The sequence below is a fragment of the Fulmarus glacialis genome, unplaced genomic scaffold (assembly GCF_000690835.1).
Source record: "Fulmarus glacialis isolate BGI_N327 unplaced genomic scaffold, ASM69083v1 scaffold14836, whole genome shotgun sequence".
In the NCBI taxonomy this organism is placed as follows: domain Eukaryota; kingdom Metazoa; phylum Chordata; class Aves; order Procellariiformes; family Procellariidae; genus Fulmarus; species Fulmarus glacialis.
The window spans coordinates 2,137-9,135 of NW_009218880.1; positions in this window are offsets into that span (position 1 = coordinate 2,137).

Below are 6,999 nucleotides of genomic sequence, written 5' to 3' on the forward strand. Positions count from 1 at the left end.
AGGCCTGACCACCCAGCAGATACAAAAACAATAGCTGCCATGGCAAAATTTTGCAGACAGATTTAAATGAACAGAATCTATTTCCTGAACAAGTCATTTAGAAACTGCTGTCTCTTTTAAATCTTCATGACATCTTAAGTTTGGACTTTGAGGGCCTGAGTAGGTGGTTATATTTTTGGATCATGGTGGGATTTGGAAGAACAGCTGGACTTATCCACTGCATGTTTGGGAATCTGATTGAAAGCATCAGCCAACACCTGGAAAGGGAAGTTCTCAAGATGCAGATTAAGACCTGCAATAGGTGGAAGGAACTCCAGCAATAATGCTCAAAGGTCTCATTTTCCACTGTATATCTATCAGTCTGTCTCTTATGACATTCTCCACTTGAACAGCAATGAAATGCTTCACAATTGCCTGTGGGGCTGGGAGGGAGAGTCCTTTGCATTTAGGTGTAGTAAACCACGGGCAGGACGTGAGCAGCTGGGCAGGAAAAAATCACATTTTCTTCAAAAAGCTGTAACTTCAGTTGCAGGTTTAGAAACTGACAGCTTTCTGTCTTACAGAAGCTGCATGGGGAAATAGATTTTTCTTAAATAACAGTGTGTGACTGCTGTCAATTCTTACTATTTTTAAAACTTGCTAGATAATTAGCAATCAGCAGTGTTCCAAACAAGGCTACCGGGAGTAAAGAAAAATGCCTTTGCCTTTTTGCCGGCATTGACTGATTTGTCGATGCAGGATATAACATTGCATGTTGTTATAAACTTGTGCAAATATTGGCCAGTAAGTTCTCCCGTATTTCTTGGAAGTGGAGAAAGAATTAGTCTGCATGTGGCATTTCTGTGGTATAAAAGACTTACTCCTCTGACATTATTGATTGATGGTGCCTCTAGATATAGTTCCAAAGCAAAATTGTAGTAAGGTTGTTAAAATGCTTTTCACAATTCATACTAGCAATGAATGATGGTTTTTCTGTCTTCTTTCTTGCCATGTGTGAAATGAGTCTCTACCTCACTGACTTCAGCTGCTTGCTTGTGACCATTTCTGTGCTTTGTATAATGGAGGCTGTAAAGAGCTGTGCTGTGGCAGCCGCTCCACAACATAACTACTGTGTCAAGCAAAACCACAAGATTGCCTGCTTGGTTGGGAAGCTATATTTTTCCAACTCCTTTTCAAAATCAACAGGCTGGGGATGCTGTCCTAATTACTATTTAGTAATTGGAAAAATTGGAAAAATTCAGTGAGATTTGAATTTCATGCTTTGTACTACCTAGTACTGGATGTTGCAGCAGTGAGGAAGGTTTTCATGCATGAAAGTCATATTCTTTTCTCTCTGGCTGCAAATTCCATTCTGAAGCATATTTTGTTGCACTTAAGCTACAAGCTTATGATGCTGCCAAACATTGCAGTCACAGGTTAAAGCTCCAGCCAAAAAAAGCAGTATTTCTTTGACCATTTCTTTCTTTCAAGCTGTTAACCAGCTGTTAATCAATCTTGTGTTGTAGTGTGTAATAAACTGTCAACACTAGTAGACAAATGTCAGAGCAGGTTGCTGACAGACCAGAGCAGTCTAGCAAGCGTTATCTGCAAATAAAGCATGACTTCATTTCTTCTCTCTTAGGGAAGGAAATAGTCCTCAGCGACACCTACATGCCAATTAAATTGGCAGCAGGTGACTCCTGAAAAGTGGTTTTGGTCAACTGCTAAAATGCAGTTTTCTTGGGTCATTGTAACACAATACCGGTATGGCATGTGTACCTTTATATTTGTCTAGCTTGTGTTTGCAAATATTACTGTGTTTGCAAATCCTAGTTCACTGAAACAGTTCTGAGATCTGTAAACTAAGTGGAATTGTAATGTAATTAACTTGTTAGAAAGTATTTTCATTAATGCCTTCTATGGCATGAAATCAAAAGCATTAGTACATGCCTGGAGAATCGTACCACTAAGGTAAAGATAATTCCTCATTCTTTTGAACTTTTTTTTTTTTAAATAAAGGAGCTGTGTTTCATCCTCATTATTACCGTATTTTTGCAATTGCATAACTCCACAGCTGTGCAATCTGGTGACAAAGTGGCCCAGTGTAGCCAAATATTTGCTTCCACATTTGTAAATGTAACTAAAACATACCTCACCTAAGACACTCAGGTGTAGTGAGGACCCTTAAATATTTGGTTGCAAAGTAATTTATTTGTACACAAAATTTAGGGGTCAATGACCAAGAATGGTGCTCGTAATTAAGCATATAGGACAGTTCGTATTTGTAGGCAATTGATTTCAGCTTTATGTGTTCCACAAACTTTGTGTATGCTGTGTCAAAAGCAAGCAGATATTCAGGATCAAGAGGACACAGCAAATGAGCTAGCAGGCAGCCTGTGGTACCATGTCAAAGAAAGGGGAATAGCGTCAACTTTTCTTGATAGTCGTAGTTTTAAAAATATTTCAAAAGATATTTTCTCATAATTGTCCTGCTGAGTTACTGAGTTGAGCTCCACAGCTAGAAAAAAAGTGAAAGGTTATTGCTACTAATTAATGATTAAGACTAATCAGTTCATCTTTTTCATCTCTGTTGTAAGAGGCCAATTTAGAAAAGAAATATTTCCTACTGTTAGAATAAGTAGAAAAAAATTCTGCACTAGCATCCCAAGAAATTTTTTTATAGGCCATTTACATAACATTACTTTTTTTCAAGTCAGTTTGAAGAAAGATGAAGCATTTTCCATGTTAATTCAAAGGTTGAGCACCTTCTTGAGTAGTTCCACAAAAGGACATTATATAAGAATACGAGAGCAGTACATGGGTTCAGACCCAGTGTTCTTCTAGAATTCCAGGTCATCTACCAGATAGATAATTAACAGTAAGAGCGCGGCAAGCATATATGATATTTTTTCCTAATGCTCTCTCAGTTTATGACTATTTTCAGCTCAGAGAATTTCCTGAGGCCGATATGATTTAGGAATCCCACTTAGTACAACCAGGAGGCATCTTTTTCCATTTGGCATTCACATTCATTGCCTGAGAATGGTACACTGTTTCTCTCTTTCAAAAAGAAAGCAAATGTCTTTTTAGATTTAAAGAGAGAGGATGAAACAAAGTGGCAGAACATGGTTATCTGCAACCTGTCATGTCTTGCTACCTGGATTCAGTCTCCTCTTTACCTCTGGTCCCTAACAAACAAGTCACAGGCTATGAGCTTTTCCAGCTGAAGCAATGCCATCACTATAATGCTTAAGAGCAAGAAAGAAAGAAATGGAAGTCAAACATGATGCTGAAGCATAGTATTTGGGATGGCAAGTTGAGAATCAGCAAGCCTGTGTTCCACTCCTGCTCCGGCAACTTATTCATGCTGTCTTGTGACTGTCTAATTCAAAGTACAACTCCCACCACTGCCTCCTGCAGACACGATTTGTAACAAAGCAGCATCTGCTCATGTACAGTTTGTGTAGGATCTGCTTCACTAGGCATGCTCAGAGGACACCTACTGCATCAAGCCCTGCAGGTGAGACAGGCAAAGGAACGCCTATTTTGTAGCTCCCATAGGACATGAGTAGGAGGTAACTGTCATGTCCTGTCAATACGGAGATGCTGAGGCACATGGCCAAGGCAGATCATTAGTCAAATCTTCATTAATAAAAGGCTTTTGCTGCTTTTGAGACAAGGTGGCACCAAAGAGAGGTTTGGAGGATCACAGTTTTGGAGCTGGATGTCTAAGTCCTTCTTCAGAAGCCTATGGAGTTTTTGAATCTATACCTAAAGTCTTGATTCACTCTACTACTACATATTCTGCATATACATATTCACTGCAGTATTACCATAGCTTCTTTGCTATGCCCTTTGTCATGCAAAGGATAAGGGCAAGCGGTGAGGCTTATTAATAAATCACTCTGTTTGGGAAAGTAGCCACATGGTGTAGACTTCACAGAACTTCCCTCTGTTCTCCCTCACAGCCCAGGGCAGCAGCTCTGCTTTTTCCTACAGGCTGCACAATCTGCTCGGACCAGAGGCACTTAGACCCTAACTGGGGTAAGCCTAAGACAACTCTATTCAGTACCGGTTGGTTGTTAGAAGTTGTTTTCTATCAACAGAAGAGAGAAGGTGCTAATGAAGTGCCAAATGACCTTTTCCTCACTGCTGCTTCCATCCTGCATCTACCAGAGTTTGGTCATACTTCAGAATCCAGTGCGTTTCACAGACCCTTGCTAGGACGTGTGTCAGTTCAGTCTCTGTCCCAGGGAAGGCTGGTGTGCACAGATTCAAAACCACAGAGCTCATGCCACTAATGCCTGACCTCTAATGCAAAATGCGTAAAGGTTAGTTCTCAGCTCTCTCGCATTTCATGTAGTCATTACCTATGTTAAAACAGATACAAATATTGCAGCCGGTGGGGAAATACCAACTCAATGTCATAACAATTTTCACTCACCTGCAGATGTAGGTGTGATTCAAGAAGCAGTCAAAGTACCTGCTTATTATATCCTCTGAAGCAGAAACATATGTAAACACAGAACAGAAATGTTTATTGTCCTAGGGCTTGCCTCTGCTTAGCTGCATATAGTGCACCTGAGTGTCTCAAGAACAGTGTCCTCATTTATGGATCCTTTACAAGGATCAAGACACATCAGAGCAAGGATAATTTTGAGGCCATACAGTGCTCTGGAAGGTTGGACAGATATCCAGCACGTGCTGATCAGACTGGCATAAAAGTTGATCAATTTTTTTTTTTCTTCAATTATTGATTCAGTCTTGAAGAAGTGATAAATATAACCATGGTTTTGTTGCTAAGCTTCCCAATGCTGAGTGTATTGAAAAGTCAAGACATCCCTTACCTACATTTTTAAAAAATGAGACAGCTAAGTCTTTTTTAACTCAAAGCTTGTATATCACTTTCAGAGGTTTAGATAGTTTAAAGTCTATTTACTGATCATTTCAAGTCTTGTCAAATATGTATTTCAAGTCCAATAGCAGCAAACCCTAAAATATAATGAACAGTCTAACAATAGGCTTGTCTGAGCTCAGCGCTTTACAGCTGATTTATACGAGAACATGAGAACAATAAATACCAATATCCTCAGTACTGACCAACCCCAGGGTCCAGTTAAAAGCTCACAGACCTGAACATCTTCCTTTTAAATCAGTGTGGCTATTCAGCCACCAGCTCTGGAAACTACCAATTTCAACTGTGACTTAATCAGCTGAATCAGCTGAATCACTGTCCCATGCACTGTGGTCACAGACCAAAACACTTAGGAAGATACAAAGGAAGCGGTGAAGGGACACTGTGCCCGCTCCAGTGGTGATCCAGTTGTCCTTCTAACATTGAATTTTCTGTAACAAACAGAAACCTACTTTTCGTAATCACTTGAACCTCTATGTCATTACAATTTTTCTTATTCAGTGGACTTCAGTGTGACGCTGTTCAATAATTAGTTTTCCAGACTTGCTAACACTAGGAACACACACTGGAACTTTATACCTCAGAGGAGGTACCTACAGCTCACTGAGATTTATCACCATCCATATAAGCAGTATTACTACAGCAAATGCTACGGCTTTAGGTTATCAGCAGGTTTCCCTAACATTGCCACTAGTAGGTACAAGCGGTCTAGCATGTCTGGGTTTTTTTGCACGCTATGCCCATTTGGGAGTCACGGCGCAGTGTGTATGGATAAGAATATGAAGGGAAAGTTCAGGAGACCTTTTACAGTCTTAGTCCAATGGGTCCTTTGGACTAAGACCTCCTAGGAGAGGTCTTTGAGTTCAAAGAGTCCAATGATGCTGGAGCGTCAGCACTGATCATCTGCCAAAGAAGTGAGGAGGACAACATTATGATTTCTCCAGTGAAAGTGCAGACCTCTCTCCCTCTCTTCTCCCCAGAGTTTGGGGGATTGTAGTGATATACGCTCCAGGGGCTGGAGTGGTATACAAGGAGCCACCCACCCTAAAACCTTTGCTTGTACTGTTACATCAGAAACTTTCCTTAACAGCACTTTGCAGCATCTGCCTTCTTTGGAAGACAGTTGGTTTTGATGCTGTCCTTCATTTTATTTTTTCTATGGTATTAGCTAGCCCTAGTGGTTTGGAAGCTCTGCATGTCTGCTGTGCATTCACTTTTCCAGGTCACCTACAAGTAAAGAAAGATGAAAGTGAACCTAACCACCCCAGAAGCTCTCCTTCTCTTAAGAAACTTCCACCTGATCCTTAACTCTTTGCTACCTCTCTCTCTAAGCATTAATAAACTAATTCTTTATCGAGCTGAATATTGACTTGCACTTTGTAACCTTAAATGTTAGCTCTACCTGAGACACCGTGCTGGAAAATATCATAAAGATCAAGTCCGTTATGTCTGACTCTTCACCCATATCCCCTCTGATGAAATGTTCACAAAGGCATTAATCAGGTTTGTAAACCAGGCCTGTCCTTTCGTAATAGACTTCAGCAGGCCCTGTCTGAGAATGAGATCGGTAGCTAATTTAGCAGAAGGTGACCTTTCAGAGGAGGCTGGAAGGCCAGTGGAGTGTGTAAGTACAGAAATGGAGGAAAGGACCCATGCTGAAACAGTGAAAATGAGGGGAGACCTGTGTAAAAACTTTGGCTGAGCTCCATTACGTTGCACGTTGGGATGGAAACCTGGTCTGGCATGAAATGATCATTGCACTACTTAGTAATATACCAGACAACCCAAGGATTTTTGCTTTCTGTCACCTGGAAGCCATCATAGGGATGCCCTAGCCATAAAAATTGGTCATGAAGAGAATTATGTTTATTTCAAGGAAACAAGAACCATTTCTCTACTACGTTCTATAGGGAAATATAGGATATATTCACCCATTTGCATTTTAACAGTATTCTAAGTATTAGAAAAAAAAATTCTAGTAGTGCACTGAAATAAGAGCACAATTACTTTGGATATGCAGAGAAGGGGCTTATGCTTCCGGTGCAATTAGCAGGTCACATCCCCAGCTCTGGAGCTGCTGACACCATCAGTTTTAGCGTTTCAGC